Source organism: Blennius ocellaris, assembly GCF_963422515.1.
Source record: "Blennius ocellaris genome assembly, chromosome: 22".
Lineage (NCBI taxonomy): Eukaryota > Metazoa > Chordata > Actinopteri > Blenniiformes > Blenniidae > Blennius > Blennius ocellaris.
The window spans coordinates 10,416,551-10,439,918 of NC_137671.1; positions in this window are offsets into that span (position 1 = coordinate 10,416,551).

A 23,368-nucleotide genomic window follows, 5' to 3' on the forward strand; every position below is an offset into this window, starting at 1 on the left:
GGAAAACATTGTCATGAAAACGGGGCCTTTAATTGTTCCAAAAAAAGACAAGTCAGTCACATTCTTCTTTTATTAGACAACGGCACATCTATGTCTATATCTTTAAAGTTAACATATATCCATGGCCTGGAAATTAGGTCTTTGTTGCACCACAATGCAGTGCGATTGCACTTTGAGGCTTGGGGAATGCAGCGCTCACAGTTGAGGGAGCAAGAGTCTGAGTTTATGTGAACGATTGTGAAGTACAGTCAGCAATGCAGAGTTATAACCTCAGTCTCCCGCATGGACTGTTTGCTTGTGATTCCTAACTATGTGGAAAGAGTTGTCAGTCTTATTGAGGACCGCTCTCGCTCGCTCTCTCTCTCTCTCTCTCTCTCTCTCTCTCTCATCTCCAGCTGCGTGTCAAGGTGTAAAATGCACACACTCGTCTTCCTCCTCTGCTCATGCACACATTTACCATGCTGCAACATATCTTTGTGGGAACACTGTTCTCACACTTCCGTGTCCTTTCGCCCATTTCTCTGCCACTTATGACTTGTGGAGCAGAGACTGGGGAGCGACAGAGTGACATGTGATAATGACTCACAATGAGATAAAAAAAGGCCTTTGCCACTGAGCCTTGGCAGACAGGATGGGAGGAAGAAGATGAGGAGGGGAGACATTTCAGCACTCTTCTCATTACCTGCTGGCAATACTCCATCTTTCTGTCTGTGACTCGACCTCTGAAACTTCTTCTTTTTTTTTAAATTTACCCTCTGATTATTTTATATCTAATCAACACATTGCAATCTTTCTTGCCGAGAATCGTATTAGTCATCCTGTCAAAACACTAATTCTGATTGAAACATTCTTTTGAAAAATCATCCGTCATTGATAACCTAATTAAATTAACTTTTTTTTTTCTTTTTTTTCTTTTTACAACTTGCACTTGCTTGAGGGAAGTTCTGTATTTTGTTCAGTTATTTTAATGCAGATTTTCGATTAATTCAAGGCACGTTTCCTTGTTCTGACATTAGCAGTACCGAACGACTTCAGCTGAACAGGCAATAATGGGACCGTACCTCAAATACTTTAGTTGGCAGTATCTCTTGATTTTTTTGCAGATATGAAAATAGTAAGCGGCCTGAGAAGAGGGTTTGAGACACACACGCATGGTGTATTTATATACTGACAGTATGTGCTCACAGTGTGTGTTTTGTGTATGTTAAGTAACAGAATGTATTGTTCTGTTAAAGCTATGAAGAGTACTGAGGTTGTCATTCAGTGTAGTTGGTTTGGAATAATATCTTGAGGCTTCTTAATGTCTAAAGTAAAATTAAAAAGCTCATCAAATGGCTGCATGTCTTCAGGAGACATGGCAATGTACATCTGTGTGTCATCACAAAATAAATGCCATGTTCCCTGATGACATCCCAAAGTGGAATCATCTGTAAGTTTTGGACCTAAAACTGGGCCTTGGGGCACACCACGTTTGATATCATGAATCCCCTGAAGAGCATAATGTATGTCCACATTTAGCAGGAATCTTTAATAGGGCTGTCTCTGTACTATGGCTCATGCTAGTTATTACAGGTTTTAACTAACATTATTATTATTATTATTATTATTAATAATAATAATAATTTTTATTTGTTGTTATGAGCAGGGTATTCTATAAACTCAAATTAATAGGGCACTCTTCTTACACATCACCCTCATACATCTCCCTCATTGTCAGATGAAGCACAAACACAAATCAAAAATAACAAAACACAGGTAAAGAACTCTGGTGACAAGGGAATAATAATAATAATAAAAAATCTAAATCACTCGGGAAGTTACTAGCCATTGTAATGGTGTATTGCTGAATGTCAGAGAATGTCAATAGAAAATAATACTACTTGTAATAAAAATAATAGCAGTTTTTAATGCAGGAATGTAATGTAATCTTGTAAGTGGTTTACCTTTAATGGATATATGAATGTTGAACAGGAGTTATGATGCAAGCTTGTTCATTTAAGAAATAGAAAAAAAAAGTGGAAATTAGTTACTGTCAAAAATGCAAAGTGTGTTTCTAACTAAAAAACATGAAGAATTGATTGGTTTTGAGCAGAAAAAAAACCACACTATAAATATATTATTTGGAGCTTATTAAATGTGGTTTGCCTGCTCACCCACATCGTGCATATTTAGATTTTTTTAATTATTTTTTCCTAAAGATACACTTTCGCCGGCAAAGGTCTTTTGCCCTGCAGTTGTGTACATCTCAAACAGTTTGCTCTTCATGTGTGCAGAAATTATGTGTTGTTAGTTTGACCTATTGTCAAATTCTGTTTAAATACAGACAATGAGACAAATAGAAAAACAAGCTTTAACCCTTTACAAATGAAAGTACTTTTTGTTTACATTGTTGAATAAAAATACCTCTGGAAAAAAGCATGTGGAAAGACAAAAACATATAAAGAAGCATGTGTGATGGTTTAAACTTTTTTTTTTTTTTTTTAATTCATGTTCATGTTGAACCTTTTTCATTTGTTCAACAATACAAATGTTTGGAAATGTGCTAGACGGGACAATGCAGCATACTCAATGGTATTGATCTACCATCTTATATAAATGACAAGAAATAGGTGCAATAATATTTTTAGTCATTTCGTATCAAATAGACATTGAAGACGGTGAACTGGAGGATGAAGAGAGAATCAGGTCACAGATCCAGTTAGAAGAAAAGAAGTAATCAAGTCCTGGGTACTGTGATCAACATATCACTGTGTAATTAAAAAACAAAGACAAGGATCTGGCACAGGGACGATTGCTGTGGTTGGGAAATTCACTTTATATTTGGTAAAATGGCACGATAGCCGCTTAGTCAACGTTCCCAGTACCTACACTGGTGCGTATCAAGCTACGGAGGCAGACTGATGGGATCAGGAGAAAGAAAAGCAATCCATATCTACTGTCCTGCGATGATGAGAGAGTACAATAAAAACATAGGTGAGGTGGATTTGCTGGAATCCTTCATTGCACCATACAGCTAGTGTTAAAGTGGAACGAACATGGTGCATAAGACGTCATCGGACTCCCCAAATTGCTTGGGGACACGAAAACATGAGAACAAGAAGCCCTAAAACACGTATGTTTCTGGATGCCAAAACCCACCGGATTGCCGTCGCTGGAAATAAAGGGTGACGCAAAGGCGTACTAAAATCCAAGTGCCTGAGATGCGGGGTCCAAAGAAATAAACCATTTGTGGTCGTTGTTTTGTTGTTGTTTTTTTAAATCAAGATTTGTGTACTGTATCTTGTTTGTCTTTCATCATTTCAATATGAAAACCTTGGTATTTCCGTACCACCAGAGCACATTGTTGCCTTCAGGCAACAAGCCTGAAAATGGCTGGGGGATTGTGGACCTCAGTGATTCCTAAATAACTGTCAATGGACGATTGCACATCTTGCATAGAAGCGACCTCCATTTGATTAACAACGTGAAAGCTGCTAAACCAATGGAAAAGTTCCAAATAAGTGAAATCTATTTACTGTTACATCAAGTTAAGGGTTGTTAACTCTTCTTAGACAAGCTGTCGCTCCTTAACAGAGCTGACACAGGGACACAGAAAAAGTGTACGATTCATTGTATTATGGTGGAAAGACATTGACTTATTTCCATTTCCTATAGACCTACACTTACCTGGAACTTCACACAACTCCAAGACTTGTTTGACTGTCAGGAGGGAGAATATATATATTACAAAATGTTAAACTTTTTTAACAAGTTGCTGAGTGTCTCAGGGTTCTTCGTGACTGAAGTTTGGTCTCTTTATTAAAAGCCATGATCCATAATAATAGGTAGGGTTTTGTATGTAGCAGACATTTGCACAGTTTTTTGTTTTTTTTCCCCGTTAATGTCTGTTGACGTTATATCGCTATGACAATTTTATTTGTTGCTTATAAGTCCCTCGGGTGGGCCTCATTAAAAAAAAAAAAAAAAAGGAAAGGGTGTGCGTGCATGTTGTGAAAATTTACAAGATAACGTCACAAAATAAACACCATTATTGATATTTGTTTGTTTTAGGCTCCTTTAACTTCCCCATGTTGACAGTGTGTTTTCCCAGAAGTAAAACTAACAACTATTTGCGTTTTGTACATAAAAGTATTATTTATACATACAGCAATGTCATCACAGGTAAAGAGCAAACAATTTGTAAGTATTTGCTTTACACAAACCCTCTGTCATGGATTATGGATTTTAATGAAGATAAAATTCACCCTGAGAAACTCAGTCGTGGTTATAGAAGTGTCGAAGGGACACTTTCGTCTTTTTCCCCACTTTCTCCCAGTTTATCCACCTGGTTTCAAGATTCAAGGATGTTTATTGTCATGTGATAACAGGTTTTTATATATCCTGGTATTAAATTCTGGTTGATGCAAAACATGAGGAAAGAATAAAATAGAATAAAACACAAGTAAATTACAATAGAAAAGTAATTTAAAATAGGCACAATGTAAGACGGGTAGATAATAGAGATGATATACACAGTGTTACAGATAACAAATGAACAAATATTTTTTCCATCAAGTTATATTTATTCAACAATGTAAAAAAAAACCTGTAGTTTCAGTATTTGTGGAGGGTTAAAATTAGTTTTTCCATCCGACTCATGTCCTGTATTTAAACTGAATCTGCCAACATGTAAAACTAACACGTCTCCTCAACACGCGATGTTTGCGCAAATAAAGAGCAAATTGTTTGAGGAGTTTCTTTTGCGATGTACCAAATATAGTATTGACTTTCATCTGTTAGGTGCTGCCCCTCCTTCAGCTAAATCACTATAAGAATGTAAAACGTGCTCATCATTTCATATCTCTCTTTGTCCTCTCGGGGTGAAGACGGATTCAAGATGAAGGTTATTGCTGCATGCGTCGTCTTGCTAGCGTGTGCATATCTCCAGACCACGTCTGCGTGCAAAAACAATGTGCTTGTCTTAGTGGATGATGGACTTGGTGAGTCGAGAACTCTAATAAGGCCAATGCTTTCGGTAAGTCGTTTGCTCTCTTTCTCTCATTCAGAGCCAAACATAGAAACACATTCTGTTTAATTAAAACCCATGCAATTGTTTTGTGTTCAACAGGTGACCTACAGCAGTGGGAAGACATATTATTTGCCCAAACCTTCAAGTGCTGATGACAATGTCGTGGTCTACTTCAACTCTGACCAAGAAAACAAGTTGACGATAAATATGCTTTATGAAGTTTATTCTGGTGTCTACACCACCACACCACTCTGTGAAGCAACGCTGGAACCACTAGATGGCACATACCAGAATATCCAATGTGGTAAAAAGAAAACAACTTATGTAAGAGTCAGCTACATGTATAATAAGTGCATGTAGCCTTGAAAACAAAAAGATTGCTTCAGAGTGAAACGTTTGCTGACGGGGGAAAAAAAATCATGACGGATGATTTTGTTTTCAATGATTTTTTTTAAATAGCTGTTTTGTTAAAGTTTTCAAGACTGCTTAAGAGAATCATGAAAATAAAACCGGACCACCATATTTTGTGCTATTCCACATTGTGGGAAGAAATCCATTTTCCTCTGTTTTGTGAATCCGACTCCGAGAATGTTTTCTTGACTTAAAAAAAAATGAAAATCAGTTTGAAATGAATAACTGATAATAAATCTAAATGAGTACAGAAATAGTCATTTTGCATTCTTTCTTTTTTTTATTTTGTGAGATCACTTATAACAAGAATGAAAGAAAAGACGAGCCCAATGTACGTATGGTACAGCTGCACACTGGATGAAACAAGGACAAACTATAGGCTTCCAGTCACGAGGCAATAATCTATTCAGTGTATTTTTATCATAGCAGCCATTAAAGACATGCTTTGTTTCAGAAATGTTTAACAAGGTCATTTTCCCTTGAATAAAATTGATGCAACGTGATATTTAAGAAAAGTATTGGTAGAAAAATCTAATGTGCTTACATTTTTTGTATTTCTTTCTTTTTCTTTATATTATGTTCATTGACATTTGTTCAACATATAAAGTTTTTGCCTATCAGTCGCTCGCAACATTTTTCAGTAGCAGCAACTGTTTTTAAATTGGGGGAAAAAACAAAATACAATTATTTGATTAAATTTGATTATCGTATTACTGTGTATCCTCAAAATTAGGTTTATAGCCCTTTAATATCAGTGATTGCAGTTTAATGTTTTAATTATATAAACATATATTAATTTTCATATTTAAATGATTAATCGCTCACTCTGCTGCGCCACATCCAGGCCTTTTCTTGATCCTTGGATGACAAACATGAGCAGTAAAGTTATTACGATTGATTGAAAGCAATCAGCAAACCTAGAAACATGGATTTCCATTAAAATGAAGACCACGCCTGAGACTTTTTGATGTTTCTTTCTGTGGATTGAAAATATTGTGGCAGGACGAAGGATGAGGCAGAGCTGAATCTTGGAACACGTCTTTACTACAGCGAACACAGAGCAGGAATGGAACAGCCCACAAAAGCCTGAGTGCGGGAGACTCTAACCCCGCCCCTTTACCCACAGTTCCCCTGGGTGAGAGGCCTGGATCCCAGCAACCGCCACAATAATCAAAATCTGAAATGCCGCCACTAACAAGATATAAACATCACGAGCTAACACAAACCAAACACGGTTATATAAGTTATTTGCTCTATTTTCTTTGAGCTTGTTTTTCCATTCCTTTAACTTCCCCATGTTAATTGTGTTTTCCCAGATCCATTTCCATTTTGCACATAGACGTGAACATTAACGTCTGCAAACATAAAGAGCAAGCAAACTATGTGTAAATATCCACTTCCTACAAACCGGAGCCATTATAGTTGGTTATTGATTTGAATGAAAAGGTCAAACTTCCTTCGTAAAGCACCGCGGGACACTCAGCAGTGTGTTACAAAAGCCAGTGGTTATCAAACTGTCCTGAGAATTTGTGAAATTTAGTCCTCACTCAAACTCAAGAATAAAAGCTTCTTTTTTTTAATCAAGTATCTTAAGCCTAAGAATCACTTCTACTCTCCCAGATATTTAAGAGACCTCCAGAGGTGTCCGAAGTGGTTAGGAGTTGCCAGCAGGGGGCGGCACTCAGTCGAGAGACATATACGCGGACCTTTGTTTCATGACGATCAAACGGCATCTGGTGCTTTAAGTGGTACGGTCGATGTGCCAGAAAGTGATTCTCGTCCACGGAAGCAGTTTTTTTCAGGATTTACAGTCATACTGTAAAAAATCACTAAACACTGCGCAGCTAAACAAAAGATAAGGAAACATTTATTTTTAATTCATTGCCAATATGTTTCGTATTTTTTTGTAGATTGTCAAAATACACACTCCCATTGTACATTTATATAATATGTTAATTCTCAGAAGCCTTTTGTTTCTTACGTATCCTTTGTTTTCTTTCAATAAGTCAAATATGAATGTGAAATTCTGCGCCCAGGTACTTTTGTCTGCGTCACATATAACAGATAACATGATTACATTTGGAGTGGATATTCTGAAAGTACAATGTCCGTTTCTTTATTGCGTTTTAATTATCCATTTTACATGACAATGCTGCTCAGAGCTACTGAAAATACAACTCTTCGATGCCAGCAACTTAATCAGCAGTGACATTTGGATGTTACTTATTAGTTTAACAGCTCAGTGGATCGAGGAGATTTTGACTCCGAGCTGTGCTACATGCTAAACATGATGAAAATATGAATTACACACTTGTTGACAGTGTGTGCGTGTGTGCGTACGTGCGTGTGTGCGTACGTGCGTGCGTGCGTGCGTATGAGCATAGATAGCCGCTATGTGCTGCCCTATGTGTGCTGCAGAGCCTTGAGGCTGGAGTAGGTGTTCGTCGCATCAATGCAAAGGCTGCGCAGAGTATGTTCGTGGCAACATATAGCCTTCACATATCGTTTGCGTGCGGACTATGAATTAGGCTTTATGGCGGTGCTCGGTATCCGAAAGAAACTGACCAGAGTCGAATCAACGACTGTAATCCAAGACCTGCTACTGGTCTGTTTTTCAAAGAATTTCCAATTCCTCTTGCTTTCCACCAATGTCTCTCTTGTCGCGGGGGACGTACACAAAATGTTTCCTCATTTAGCGCAAGCTTTCATGTGTACTTTTATTTTATACCTGGTTGTTTCATCACATCAATAATCATGTTTAAAAGCCAACATATGAGTTTTCACGGTTAAAACCTGGAGGGGGAAGTTTTCTCATTGAAAATCAGACTCTAATAGTCATGTATGAAAACACTGGTTAGCATTACGAATGGTAATATTGGGTTATGACTGGACTTTTACGCAAGTAGGATTTTTATACACCAAAGTGAACTGTTGATGCTGTGCATGAGACGTTTTTTTTTTTTTTTTTGTCTTGCAGATAAACTTGAGGAATACATTTGCACAATTGTAGATTCATGATGTTTTTTAAAGAAGAGGAATGAGGAGACTTTGGGGTTTTTAATGAGATTATTCACTCGTTTGAGTGGTGAAAATGACCTCAGATGCTCGTTATTCAAAGTGGAGAGTTTCATATACATCTGAAAACAAGTCTGGAAGGTGTTTTTTTAGTGCACCAACAGATCTCTGCTTTAGATCCTCATTTGCTTGGACTCCCCATAATAGGCCCAAAGTCACATCAGCACCAGAATTACAATAAGTTTGGTCAAAAGGCACGCACACGTGGGAATGCTAATGCGTATTACTAATTATTAACACAGAGCCACTCCTCTCTATAATCCAGCTTGGGGGCCCCCAGCCGGTAGGGGGCCCCGGATAGATGCAAGGTAAACTTATAGGGTGGCATGAGTCTGCGGACACATGATTCCAACCCCACGATGTACGATACAAACACAAGAGCTGATTTGTTTACCATAAATGGTAAACATTGGCAAGAAAGACAAGATAATTGGGCCTGGGCTAGATCTAGAATTTTCTTTTCTTTTTTTAGACAATATATTAACTGGTTTTTTTTTGTTCTTTTTAGTTTATGTTTTTTTTCTCTATTCAATTTTCTTTTATGTAGCTACTCTCCTTATTTATTAATTTAAAAAAAATCATATATTACTGCAGTTTTTCTCTGGTTCATTTTGTTTGAATGTGTGTGCTTATTTTAAATCTTTTTTCATCACCATATTCAAATGTGTACATTAGTCTTATTTATTGGTTGGAACTATTACAAGCTAAAAGTTTAGTTTTATGGATTCCTTTCCAAATTTAAGCAGGTTTTCCCTTTATATGTTACAAATTTTACATGAGAGTTTCTTTTTTCTTCCTTTAGATGAGGGGTGTCAAAAGTACGGCCTGAGTTGAATCCAGTTGCAAAATTAAATTGAAATGAACAGCACACAGTGGTATAACTTATTTTCTTTCTACTTCAGTGTATATTACTACACAGCTACTGTGTCTATATCAAAGATCATTTCCAGAATTTGACAAGTTATTCTGATCATAATATGAACTATATTATTCAGTTCCATCTACATGTGGCCAAATGTTATAAGACATAAATAGTTATAAAGCACATGGTAAACTCGGGCACAATTTGATGAATTTGCGGTTATTTTATTTAAATTTCAGCTTTGTCATATGTTGTACAGCATAGTTTATTAAATGTGAACTCCTTAATGATGCATTACTGCTTTTTTGTACTAAAACACAGATGAAGATTTAGAGTTTTACTTATTCATCTTATCTCATCTAACGTAATTATTTACTGGTCCAACCCACTTGAGATAAAATTGTGCTGCATATTGCCCCCAAAGTTAAATGAGCTTGACCCCACTGCTTTAGATAGTGAATATATTTGGCCATTAGAGAGTTAATGTAATATTTTCATTGTGGAGTTTTCTTGTGATCAAGCAAAGTTGATAATTTTTTTTTTCTAAAGTGCCTTATTAAATATGCTCTGTAAACTGTGGTACATCATGTGAATAGAGGTGAGAATTAAATGCATAACATTTCTAATTGCTAATTCTTTTTTTAGTGCTTTTTTAAATTATTTATAGCAAAGCAGAGCTGCTTAGGGCTCCTGCATGCGCACTGGAGGAAACAACAGAGAGAAAAACCAGTGAGGGAGAGAGACGTTTTAACACACACACACACACACACACACACACACACACACACACACACACACACACACACACGATCCAGTAATTGTCTCATAAGTTACTTTCTTTCTGTCTGACAGCCCACCATCACTAATCTGCATAATCAAACAAACCCCCCCCTCAACATGTTATGCTTCATTGTTTATATCAATTGTTCATGTACTAATAATTAAGTTCTGCTTTGCTCTGGTGTTCCGCCTCCGTTTGGCTCACTCCTTTACCACATTATATGAGAACCAAACTTGGCATATCAGATGGTGACTTCATTTATTCAAAAACGTCAATTATTTCTGATAAAAAAAAAAAGGTACAATCAGTCAGAAAAAAAATACATCAATCCTACCATTTATATTTATCCTAAAATTCTCCCAAATCCAACATTTTGGTCAAGTAGGACCTGAAAAGCAGAGGAAAAACCGCCTACATAATGTGCAATACTCTATATTCTGAGTGACATAGTAAAACATTTTTCCCATATATGTTCTTTGCGAACACATACAGATGAATGGAGACACGCACCAACTAGCACATCGCTCCATAATGAAACCTGCAGTCCATCATGCATTATGCATACCAAAGAGATAAACCTGTAGGTTGTGTGAGATTAAATCTTCCGTTTGCAATACTGTGGCACAGAGCTGCCGCTCCCTATACCTTCAAGACCACTGAAGTGTATTTCAACGAGTAAGTGTGCAGAATCCGAGACATCAAACGAAACGAGGATTTCATTCTCGAAAGGTTAAAGACTAAATTTAGTGAGATGAAGGTAAAAAAAGAAAAAAGATAACACCTAAATACATTAAATTCATGAAGACAGTGGTGAGTTAGATAAATGTCCCCAACACACAATCGCCGCCTCGTTTTCTCTTTTCCCAACTCTTTCAGCTCACGTGTTTTATTGTATGTCTAACCGAGTAGTTTGTGCACATACATCCAATCCTCTCCTGCAATTCTTGATCCAACAACGCAAACGGGGCGAAGGCAGAACAAACCCAGAACATCACAGGACCTTCGAGAAGCTCAAACCCATGCACACTTTCTTTCACACACACGGTTAGTTTAGTCACCAATTAACCTACAGAGCATGTTTTTGTCACGGATTAAGAGAAACTTTACCTTCTGGCGGATTTGAGATGCTCTTGCAGGACATGGCTGCTTAATGACATACAAACAATGTCGCCATGATATATACCCAGATTATTCCGGAAATCTGTTGCTTCTTCTGTGTGAGAATGCTGAATACACACCTTTTTTTTTTTTTTTTTCTTAAAAAGGGGTCACATGTTGATATATTTGTTACCACTCATGTCTCAAAACAAGGATATTTCCCGGGTGGAGGCTTGACTGGCAGCCTGTCCAGGTTGTATCCTGTCTTCATTCATAGTTAGCTGGGATTGGCTCCGGCATCCCAGGATTAAGTGGTATAGAAAATGGATGGATTGATAGAGTGTGTGTGTGTGTGTGCATGTGTGTGTGTGTGTGTGTGTGTGTCTGTGTGCATGTGCGGCTCTCGGCTTCAGCAATCTGCAACATTCAATTGGATAAAGCTGTATCAAAGATGGATGAATATCAATTTTATTCATCAGCTAAATACGTTGTTTTTTTTTGTTTTTTTTTATTATGCCAGGATGACACACAAAGCATTACTTCAGTGATGAAAACAACTCAATAAAAACTTAGTGAGGTTTGGTTCAAAGCCTACTTTTAACTTCCTCGAGCAGGTGGCCGATTCTCTGGAAACGCAGTTTCCCCAAATTATATATGAAATACACAGAAAGCGTTTATGTTTGTTTTGTTGATAGCAAGAACAACGTCATTTCAGAATTTGATGAAAGTAATTTCACACTTTCAGTGGGTCCAAAACTAGTGAGGCAGTTGATCAAAGGACAAAAAAAATGTGGCTTTTAGAAATTTCAGGCAACAGCGGGGAGCTCTGAATTGCTCTTGTAAAAGGGTTTTTATAGTCGATGCTCACCTGCATGAATTCTTTGTGCGTTCATCACTGTGAGCGTTTGCGATTGTGCGTCTGTTCTTTCTTTTTTTTTTTTTTTTGTGGAACATATCTGTGTGGTGTAGAAACCTCAATCAAATGCCCTTCATCTTGCCGCGCCACCAAATAAACTTATCTCACGGAGCGAGACACATTCCCGACTTAATAACAGTCATCAGTCTTCACAGTGCAAACGCCAAACTCATTACATTTCTATGTATTGCCGGAGTGATTCAGTGTGTGTGTGGTGCTTGTGTGAGGTGCAACTTCACAAAGCTGAAAGTGTGTGTGTGTGTGTGTGTGTGTGTGTGTGTGTGTGTGTGTGTGTGTGTGTGTGTGTGTGTGTGTGTGTGTGTGTGTGTGTGTGTGTGTGTGTGTGTGTGTGTGTGTGTGTGTGTGTGTGTGTGTGTGTGTCTCATTAACAGTGTTGTTCAGTGATGTTTACAGACAGGAGTTGGAAAGGGAATGAATATGACTTCCAATGAATTAATTACTGACAGGACTTTCAGTTCCTCACTTCAGTCTCTCTGGGTCTTCTTACATCGTCTTTCCCTTTCTCCTTCTGCACCCCCCCTTTCTCTCTCTCTCTCTCTCTCTCTCTCTCTCTCTCTCTCTCTCAGTCACTCACTCACTGACTCACTCTCTCTCTCTCTCCTGCTGCCAAATTCCCTTACTAGCATGTGTCCCCTTGGCCTGAGGACGAGTGCGTCCCCCAGCTTTGGCTGGACCTCTGACGGGCCATCTTGCCAGGCAGGCCAATATGACTGGCAGCAGTCTGGGTGGGCCGCTCCAAGTCCATCACTGGGAGTCGGGGGGGTGAACAGACCCGACGGGATGTCTACAAACTCGCTTGGGTGTGAAGCAAATGTCATCCCAACTCTTTTCATACCTCACTCAAACCATATTTCTTCCAAATGGCTTGCACTGTGGCGACTGTGTGTGTGTGTGTGTGTGTGTGTGTGTGTGTGTGTGTGTGTGTGTGTGTGTGTGTGTGTGTGTGTGTGTGTGTGTGTGTGTGTGTGTGTGTGTGTGTGTGTGTGTGTGTGTGTGTGTGTGTGTGTGTGTGTGTGTTATTTTTTCCCTCTACCATGTAAGTGGCTCGAGTTTGCTGTGGCTCTGGTAGAGACTACAGTTTAGATGGTGAGGCGCTGCTTGAAAGACTGACACCTGGAACATGGAATGACAGTTTCCTGCGTGTAGTTTTGCGGATCCCTTCGTCAACGCGGTGTTTTTTTTTGGGGGGGGGGGTTTACGTTTTGAGCAACGAACGAGGCAATTATTCAAAAAGCAGAAACTTCCCTGAATTTTCTGGGGGTCTTTAACGTTACGTTATATAAAACTTCCATAGCGTTCCAGTATACTTAAGTTGAGTATATTTTCACCTGTTTGTTGGCTCTTTTTTTTTAAGCCCTGTGGGTTAAGAGGATGAAACTTATCTAAACATTGTATTTCACATGCAAACTCATTTTCTACTCAGTGCAAAAAGAACAGGAGCACTGTAAAAGCCTTAATACATAATTCACCACCATCTGTCCACAGCACATGTGTAATAAAAGCTGTCTTGTTCCCTCTTGTCTCCATCTCCCTCACTCTCTTTCTGCTGCCTTGTACACACTTTTTGTAATTGTTTCTTTTTACGTTTCCGCCGTCTTGCGCACATGCTTGTTCTCATGTAGTCTGTGTCGGACCATCTCGCGAGGATCCCTCACACACTTTGTCATGTTCCCCTTGTCTTGGTTCTCTTTAATTCCCCTGCATGCTCTCTTTGTTTGACTTCCTCACTCTCTTCTTCTCCCACGCACACATTTTCTCCTTTTCTCTACAATCCTCTCATCACTGCCCCCCCCCCCCACACACACACACATACACACACCCAAGTCGTTGAGTCCCGTGCAGTCAGTCACTCTCCAACTTCATAACACATCAGTGTGACATCCACTCTACCTGGAGGCCAATTAGCTATATGTTTTGTTGTTTTTTGGTTTTTTTTCAACATTCATCAAGACTATTGTCCAGTTCCGTGTGTGTGTGTGTGTGTGTGTGTGTGTGTGTGTGTGTGTGTGTGTGTGTGTGTGTGTGTGTGTGTGTGTGTGTGTGTGTGTGTGTGTGTGTGTGTGTGTGTGTGTGTGTGTGGGGTGGGGGGGGGGTCTCAATCTCATCAGGTCCATTGTGGAGGCTGACAATGCACCGGCCTTGTGAATCAGTTTCTTTTCTTTTGTCGTCCTTACAGAGTCAGAGGCTGCAGTGTGTGGGTGGTTAAGTGTGTGTGTGTGTGTCTGTGTCTTTGTCTGTGTGTGTTTGTCTGTGTGTGTGTGTGCGTGCATGGTATGTCAGCTTAGCGCACTCGGGGTGGTGTTTAGACTTCTTCAACATGCTTAGTGCAGAGGCTCATAACAGCAGCCTGGGCTTGTGTGTGCAGAAATGTGAAGGGAGATAACGCTAATGAATGTAAATAGGAAGGGGGGGGGGGGGGGGGGTTACATAATGCAAAGGAGGGAATATAAAAGGAAGTGAAATACAAATGAGAGAATAGATCACAAAAGGAATATGTCAATATGTGTGACCATTACTGCACATATTAAATAATGACATACTTATTTATTTTGCAGGCATATGTGAAACGTGCATGGTGATAAGTATGATTTCCCTGTGCTACTTTTTCAAGTAATAATGTGAAGTTTTTGTTTCTCAACATGTGGGGCCCGAGACAGCTTCAGAATAGGGCTGGGCGATATGGCCTCAAATCAATATCACGATATATTGATCAGTTCACGATAACTACTCCACTACACCCCCACTACAAAAAAAAAAAGCTTTGTCAACTAGATCCCACAGTTATGTTGATAGTATGACTCCCCTGGAAGCTATTTATTGCCACTTTAAAGGACTGTAAAACTACACTGTCTGAAAATAAATGAAGTAAATCCAATACGGGATGGGGTGGAGTCACATCTCTCACGCAGTACAGCGTCTTAAAGGGACATGCTCCCTACACACACTCAAAACCAACGTTTCTTTTCTTTTCTTTTTTTAAAACACTGAATATACCGGAATGGGCAAAATGACTTCGGGAAATTTCGGTATCTGTAAATTTTCGGTATATTGCCCAGGCCTACTTCAGAAGGGGCTCATTTCTCCCAGATCGGTCCCGCCGTCTTTGCCGAATAAAGCTAAGTCAGCGTTCGCCGTCCCAAGCTTTCTTCCTCTTGTCTCAGACATCTGACTCTATTATAATTCACCGACAACTTACTTCCTGTCAAGATTTCCTAGGAGCAATTTGTGAACGTCTAACCTTTTTATTTATTTAATTTTTTTAAAGCGCAGCTTTTCATGCACGTCTAAGGAACTTTGATCAAACGATTTTGTAAGTTGTCAAATTTACGACGGCTTCTTGTCACACTGCCTGCAAAACAGAAAAAAAGATGAGACAAATAATCCTTCACCGGGAACTTGGCAGGTCTGCTTATATGTATACCTTAGGTTTGCACAAAAGTCCCCTTTGCATTCTTAACCTGTACAACTGTCAATCTTGCAACTTTGCAACTATCATTCCGTGTGATTTGGAGACAGTTAAGATGACTCTAAAGAGCCTAAATAGCAAGGATGTACTTCGGGTAACAACTGTCATGAAACGTGTATATTTAAAAAGCTTGCATGATCCTTCGGTCTGTTGTCACACAAAAATGGATACAAGCCAGAATACAGAGCATTTTGATGCCAATACTGTACCATAACACTGTTGCACAGCGTGTACAATTGTGTGCTTGAATTTGGACAAAGCAACCCGCTCTTATATGTTCCAGTCCTTCGTGAAAAACAAACTCTACTCTCTTCCACTTAGCTTTTTTCATTGCTTACGACTCCCCTCAGAGAAGTTAAGTGGCTGAAGGAAAATTCTGCATAAATGGGAATGGCAAACCTCCGTATTCTTGCGAAGATGTGAAAAATGTGTCTCTAAAGATACTTGTGTGGGTCCGTTAAAATTCCCACTTTTGCACTCGACAGTCTCATTTTGTTTCTTTCTTTCTATACTTTCGCCATATGTGTTCTAAAAATTGATGTAATGGGCTGAAGTACAGGGTTGGACGGAAATTAAATTGCTGGAGTTTAAGGTGCACGCTGAGATATTCCTGCTGGCAAAGATGAAAGCAAACCTGATTAGGTGGTGAGAAAGAATTGGAAAGAATACAAATGGCAAATAGTTTCTCTGGCTTGCATGACTCGTATCTAAATTAGAACCTCTTGAGTAGGTGGGTGAAGAGAGGAGCGGAGTGCATAGTGGGAAGTAGCCGAAGTACAATGCCGGCTCAGCGATGTTCACTTATGATATTCATGCTCACAGTGGAGATCTTCTGAGATTAAGTTCTTTTGGGCTTCATTTGAAGCTTATTCATTGAAAAAATGATTGCGCTGTGGTGAAAGGCGATGCAACACAAAGCACTTTCTAATGACAGTTCATTAAATATGAAAGCTGTCAGCCTGTTATGTATTTTAGCTTTTTATTTTTGTTTATCGCAAAAAGGTTTACGAACATACTCTGGCAGGTTCAGGTGCAAGCCAGGCAAGATTAGAATGAACATTTGAAGGTTTGCTGAAACATTTGTGTGGAAAGCAAATCCAGCGTGGATGATGAACTCAGTGAAAAGTCTAAAACTGTCTCAGGTAATCAAAATTAAGTCTTAGTAAATGAGTTTTGTATTGTGTGTGACTGCTGCTCAAGGGATGATCTGACACGCAAAAGTACTTTTCAGTGGTAATTGTCATACTTCAATTTGCATTTTAATAATTTTTTTAGAGGAATAGTCTTTTTGCAGCCGAGCGTCTCTTTTCCTGAAATGACCTAAATGACTATTTGGCTCTTCACATTTGCAAACTATGTCTTATTTGTTTTTGCTTTGTACAATTATTCCTTCTTCTCTGTAAATGTGTTTATTTTGCCCCAAGTCTTCCCCATCGCAGGGAAATAAACTCACTATTTGATTTCTTCGGTTTTCGCTGGCAGGCCCCATAGCAGGTAATTTAGAGCCAGCGAGGCCAGGCAAAAGTCTGTCAAGAAGGATTCATCTCCTCCATCCTCAAGCCCTACATTTTATCACCGGCTCTTTAAAAGCGTGTTTAATGTGCTGCCTCAAATGGAGAATTGCCCTTGTAGATCACCGCCATGCAATTCTCTGTCTTCCTCAGGCCGGTGGTGGTTTGTCTGTTTTAGTTAAATCAGTGTCCCAATATACGAAACTCCTTACTTTTTTTTTAGTTACATGCATGTATGAAAGACAGGCTGAGTCGCTTCAAATGGGGACCACCACAGTTTTTTAAATGGATGCACAAAGATTTCCGACATTCATTTTCAATGTATTGTTTCACAGAACACTATAAGGTCCGTGAGTCAAGCCCAGTGCAAAATGCTTCGTTGCCAGTGATGGATTATTGCAGCAGCATGGAATAAAGACATCATTGCCTAAATTTCCAACATGATAGATGGTCTAATGGTGGCTGCATGATGTCAGCTCCGGCTTATGTCTGTGAATGTCACCTCTGGTTCAGTGGAGGATTTCATTCATGCAGCGAAATATCTGGTCCCAAAGTTTAGCAAAACTACGTGTTGTCAAGTAATGAACTCGTAAGTCTGTAGAAGCCATAATATATATACATTGGCTTTTGTGTGGAATAACATCCCCATTACATTTGTGCATTTTGATGCCAAATACCCAGCTTGGGTTAAGCAGTTATAGGATGTTTGGATTCGACCTAATAGGGTAAAGAATTGTGATCAATCCCAAAGAATGCCTTCTGAAAGAGAGACTAATTTCTCATTGTATTCCATCAATAGTTTACCAGTTCTGACCTCCGACCTCTTTACTTTGCATGTCATTAAAAGTCCTCAGATCAATTGCAGGACACTGGAGCCAATCTCAGCTGAAAAGTAAAGGCAAGTTTCACCCCGGATAGCTTCAGCACAAGGAAAGATAATCACTCTCACACACATAATGCAACTAAGTCCTGTTTATATGACAACACATGGTTTTTTGCGTTTTTGTTTCCGAAAGGTTTCACGTTTCGATGGCAACGGTTTGAGAAGAATGTCTGTTTGTTATAAATAAATAAAATACCTTGACAGCTTCTACCAATAGCAAGAGGCACAAACGTTACCGATCTAACTTTCCACGGTGAGCACCGATACCTTTTTACATTGAGGTAGTGTTCAGCATTATTTACCTGCAATCTGCTCATTATCTTCAGTGTTTTAAATGTATATGGATTGAAGGCAGCTAGTGCTGTGATGTGCTGCTGTCCTAATTTAGTACTAATAACAAATGCTTCATTCACACCCCAAGGACACTGCTCCTATATGTATATATAGATTCTGTAAAAAAAAGTTAATGTTAAACTTTTCAAGGTCAGTAAAGTAAGTAAGTATCCCAACATTGATTTTTATCAGCAGCGCACTTTCTTTGTCTACAATGGCCAAGAAAAGGAATTTTTTTAAAAAGCGGGTACTGAAGTTTTCAGTGGCCCTTTCACTCCTCTGCAGCCAGTCTGGTTGTATTTTGGTTCATTAGGAGTGATGAGGGGAGATTAATGGAACATTTTTTAACTCAGTATGCAGAACAGGAGTGAGACAAACTTCAGATTTAATGAGTCATCTGTGTGACCACATTCTGCATCTTTTCACAGAATACATCATAGTTAAGTTTTCATTCAGTGCATGTGAGGAATTTGAAATGAGGGAGGGAAAAAAAAAAAACATCAGACAAGGCCTACTGAAGCTTCATAAGTGACGAGGTCCATTTAACTCCTCCAGAAACGCAATAGCTGCCGATCCCTAATGTGGAATAATGTACCATCAAGTCATCGTGTCCGGGCAGCTGACGCAGTCACATTGTGTTATAACTTCTGAGGCTTTTTGACAAGGGAATTTTCTCCATTGCTAGGTATTATCGGAAAGCCCTCTTCGCTTGATTTTGAAACTCTTCACCACTGCAATGCCCCACTTTCATTTATTCACCCAAATCCCCCCAGTCTGCCCTGCCTTTCAAAAGCCATTTCTGGGTGACCCCACTACACTTCGTTCATGCTCCACAGCACCAGAGCGGTTACACTTTTAGAGAGAGAGAGAGAGAGAGAGAGAGAGAGAGAGAGAGAGAGATATCCCTGTTTGGGATAAAATGTCTACATTCTATTGGAGTGGCCAGGAAGCTGGGATAAGTGTAGCCTTGGGCGTGCTTTGCTGTTGGTGCAGCAGTACACAACTACAAAAACATTAAAAAAAGCAAACTTATACACAAATTGTTACATCCATAAAAGGTTTTTTTGCTGCGCTAGAAAACAAGCTTTATTCGAGATGCAAAAAGGCAGAAAGTGTGCCTTAGAAGACAAGAATTGCATTAAAAGAAAGAAGCCAAAAGACAGAAAAGACACGATGGGAACTGTCAGAAAAAAGGAAGTTTTGTGAGTGAATGGCAGATTTGCAGAGTTTCTAAAGCTTTGGGCTTGTTACGACGACAGCTGCCGGTGTTTGATAAAATTTTATGTGAATCCGCAGAAAAGAGATATTAAAATATCAAGAACCAGTTGAGAATTTAAATAGCAGTAAAAATACTACTCTGACACACGTCGTAAAAAAATAAAAAACACAAACTTCCTGCTGAGTGATACCGTGTTGGCTGTCCATACGAATGTTCATGTACTCATCATTGTTAATGTCTATATTTATTTTCTATGCACATGAGTGTGTGGTGTTAAAACAAAAACAACCAATAGTGCAAATTTGTAGCCCAACATGAAAACCATGTTGCTTCCATTTGCATATAAATGGACGTCGTTTTCAAAACATTGCCATGCAAACACGGAATTGTTCGCCAACGAAAACACAAAAACGATGCGTTTTCACTTGAGACGTTGTGGTGTAAACAGAACCTTAAAAGCAATTAAAACGATAATGTTATTTGTGCTATTTCAGAAGAGCTTGGCCAAACATCACTTTCGGAAATACAACTACTACAAAGTACTGCTGCTTGACTTTTTGTTCATTTATGTATAAAAAGAAATATGAGGTAAAGTCACTGCCAGGAACATTTTTCAGAAGTTTCTTGTAAAATCACACCGACAACGTCTCAGCAGGGGAACTCGTCTGTACATTTCCTCTCAAGTACTCACAGAAAACACACAGACTGACGCTCACACTTTTAGCACTCGGGGAACGAGCAAAGAGGGTTGTCCAGCGAGAGAGCAGCGTGATGTCCGTCTTGGTGGTAATAGGGAACAAATTGCCTTGTTGGGCCGTCAAAATCATTTTATCTGAAGTACACAGGTAAGAGCTCGCCGGCTACAGAAAGTGAATGTATTTGTAATTTGCTTATAAATACAAGAACCTGAAATGCTTTCATCGACACACTTGAGGTCAGTGAGTGGATCAAATCAAAATACAAAGTAATCTTGTATGTAGCTTGTACTCAAAATGTTGAGGATTGTGGGTCATTCTATGTGAACCTGGCAAGATTTTCCTCTTTGTCTTCTGTCCATATATTGTATTGCTGTATACTTGAATTCTCAGTGAGGGCTTAAATCCAACTTCATGAGAGCCAATTTGATTTTGAATGGCTCTCATGACGATGTGACCCAAGATGAGAACGCACTGTGCTTTAGTTAACGTCATCCGAGTTTAAATTTTAGGAGATCAAGACATAAGAAAGACTTGCAAATCGTCTGGGTTCATTGAAATTTAAATGTATATAAATAAATTAGGAAGCGATAAAATGTGTTGAATACTTCAACCTACAAATGCTTTCTGTTGATATTCAGAAATGAATATCAGTAGTAATATCACAGCGTCACTGCTTAGCATGCGGCGCTAGTCCAGTGGAGAGGATTAAGGAGAACTAAAGGGTAAATATATACAGTGAATCTGTAACAACATCCCCCAACAATGAAAACACAGACACATCAACTCTCCGGTGGCTTCCGGAGGGTGACGGACAAATACGTTTGATATCGGTGGCAGATCTAAAGGTGAAGCTATGCATAAACTGTGTATTTATTCATAAACTCCCTCCATCACCTTTGTATCACAGCTTTTTTACTCCCAACCGATTCTGTGAACTGAGGCCACCCTTATAAAATCATGGGTCAGTTCCACAAACAGTTTTCTATGTTCATTTCATCGTGTATTAAAGAGGTGGAGGAGGAGTGTCGGTGAACTAGTGGTATGGGGTTTTATTTTATACAACCTTGAAAAGCCTGAAAAATGATGAAACCTCCTGAGACACTCCATTATTGCAGGGAAATCTACCTGCTTCTGCTGCCATTGTCTATAATTACTGCCACATTATTGTATTATTAGCAAGTCATAGACAGCTTAGGAGTGCTGGTACATCATGACGCGGTTCCTCGGTAAGCCTCGCCATTAGAAATGACATTTTAAAAGGAAGAGAACAGAAACACTTGCTCCTATAAAACAATTAAAACTGCTTTGCTAGAAAGGTACAGCAATGGTTTATTTTTAACCATTTCCATCCTCATACTTCTCTCCGGTCTTTATCGTACTGGATAATGTTATTTACTTGTGGTTTTTTTTTTTTTTTTTTTTTTTTTTTGGTGCCCTCTCATACAATCTCTGCCTTTTACTGCAGGAGAAAGACCTTTTTATGGCGAGTGGCCATAAAAAAACAAAACAAAACAAAGGCAACATCTCAATACACACACGCAGTGGGACGGTTGGGAAGGTATCTCTTAAAAGCGATGTTAAAAAGCACTCCAGCAGACAAAACACTTAGTCCACTTTTAGATCGGCTTTTAGATCAGTCACGACATCAAACAAACTGCTCCCCTCGTCACGTTGTAGTACTTTGCACGCATGCATAAATGCTGCTTCATGTCATGTTGGGACTCTTTAAACCTTCAGCAGATGTACAGTATGTGGGCAGGATCATACTGAGTGTGGGTCAAAGTGACAGCTTTTTGTATTGTGTTCCGTTGGTGCAAAGTGCCTCTTATCGTTCCTGATTATACAGAATGTGTGATTGCCGGCTGAGTGTATTTCCCAGACTGGATCAGTAGTTGTTGAGCATTTTGTCTGCAGCACCGGACTGCTTTCTAATATTATCATGAATCCTCTGTGGTGGCACACTGGCCAGTTCAACTTGCGCAGTGGGGGATATCGAGAAGTCAACAGCAGCCATATTTTTGGTCCCGGCATGGTAACTAACCTCATTCAACTTTCCTGAAGCGAATATACAACCCAGGGGGCCCGTGTAAAAATCTGAGATGCTTTGAATGGTTTGAATGTCAAATAATTACGCAGCAGGATATTAAATTGGTACAATTTATATCTTAGGGGAGTGAGATCATTCTCTGCCTCAGTTTCTTTCAAACTACTAAATTGTTTTGTTTTTTATATATATACATACATACACTCATTGACTAATAATGTTCATCAACAGTAAACAATGGCTTTTTTTTTTTTTAGCAATTAAGAAAATTGTTTATGCTTCCGTAAAATCTTTCAGAAAAGAACAAAAAAAGAGGCATCTTTATAAGTAATATTGAAAACAACTTCTTTTTTCTTTTAAATAAGTTTTTGTAGCCAAGTTAAAAAAAAAAAAAAAAAAGACATCAGTGATCCATCGATACTTACAGTGTCTTATAGGATTTTATTGTTTTACTTTGTTTTCCCTCTGGACAAATAGTACAACCTTAATGAGTTTAACTCAAGTCAAAGTAGCCTGATAACAAGCGCCAGAGGATCGACTATAGATCCAATTTATGTGTGTTGTCCGGGGTTGCTAAATTAGGATAGCCCTCTCACTCTATAGCATGAGGACTGATTGTTCCAGTAGCTCTATTTTTGACAAAAAGAACCACAGCCTGGCTACAGCTGTGGCCACACGACCTGCGCTACTGTCAAAACTTTTTGAAAGGAAGGCGGACAGAGGTGTCTCATTAAAGCAATAAGAAGCTCGGCGGTGAGGTTGGTTCCTCCCGTCATTTCATCCTGTGGAGGCCCATAGGGGACGGGAGTCAAGAGGCCAACGGATCAGCAGCCAGTCACAGAGTAACACAGAGACAGACAATAACCAAAGGTAAATAATACTAGTTGTGATGATTCTGACAGTACTTTTGCTCAAATAAAAGCGTGTATCCACACATCAGCTCAACTCTAACTCATTATGGGAAGACATAAGTGACCTTCAAAAGGGAATCCTTGTTGAGCTTTTTAATTTCGCATTTATGGTTAAGTGACTTTCAAACTTA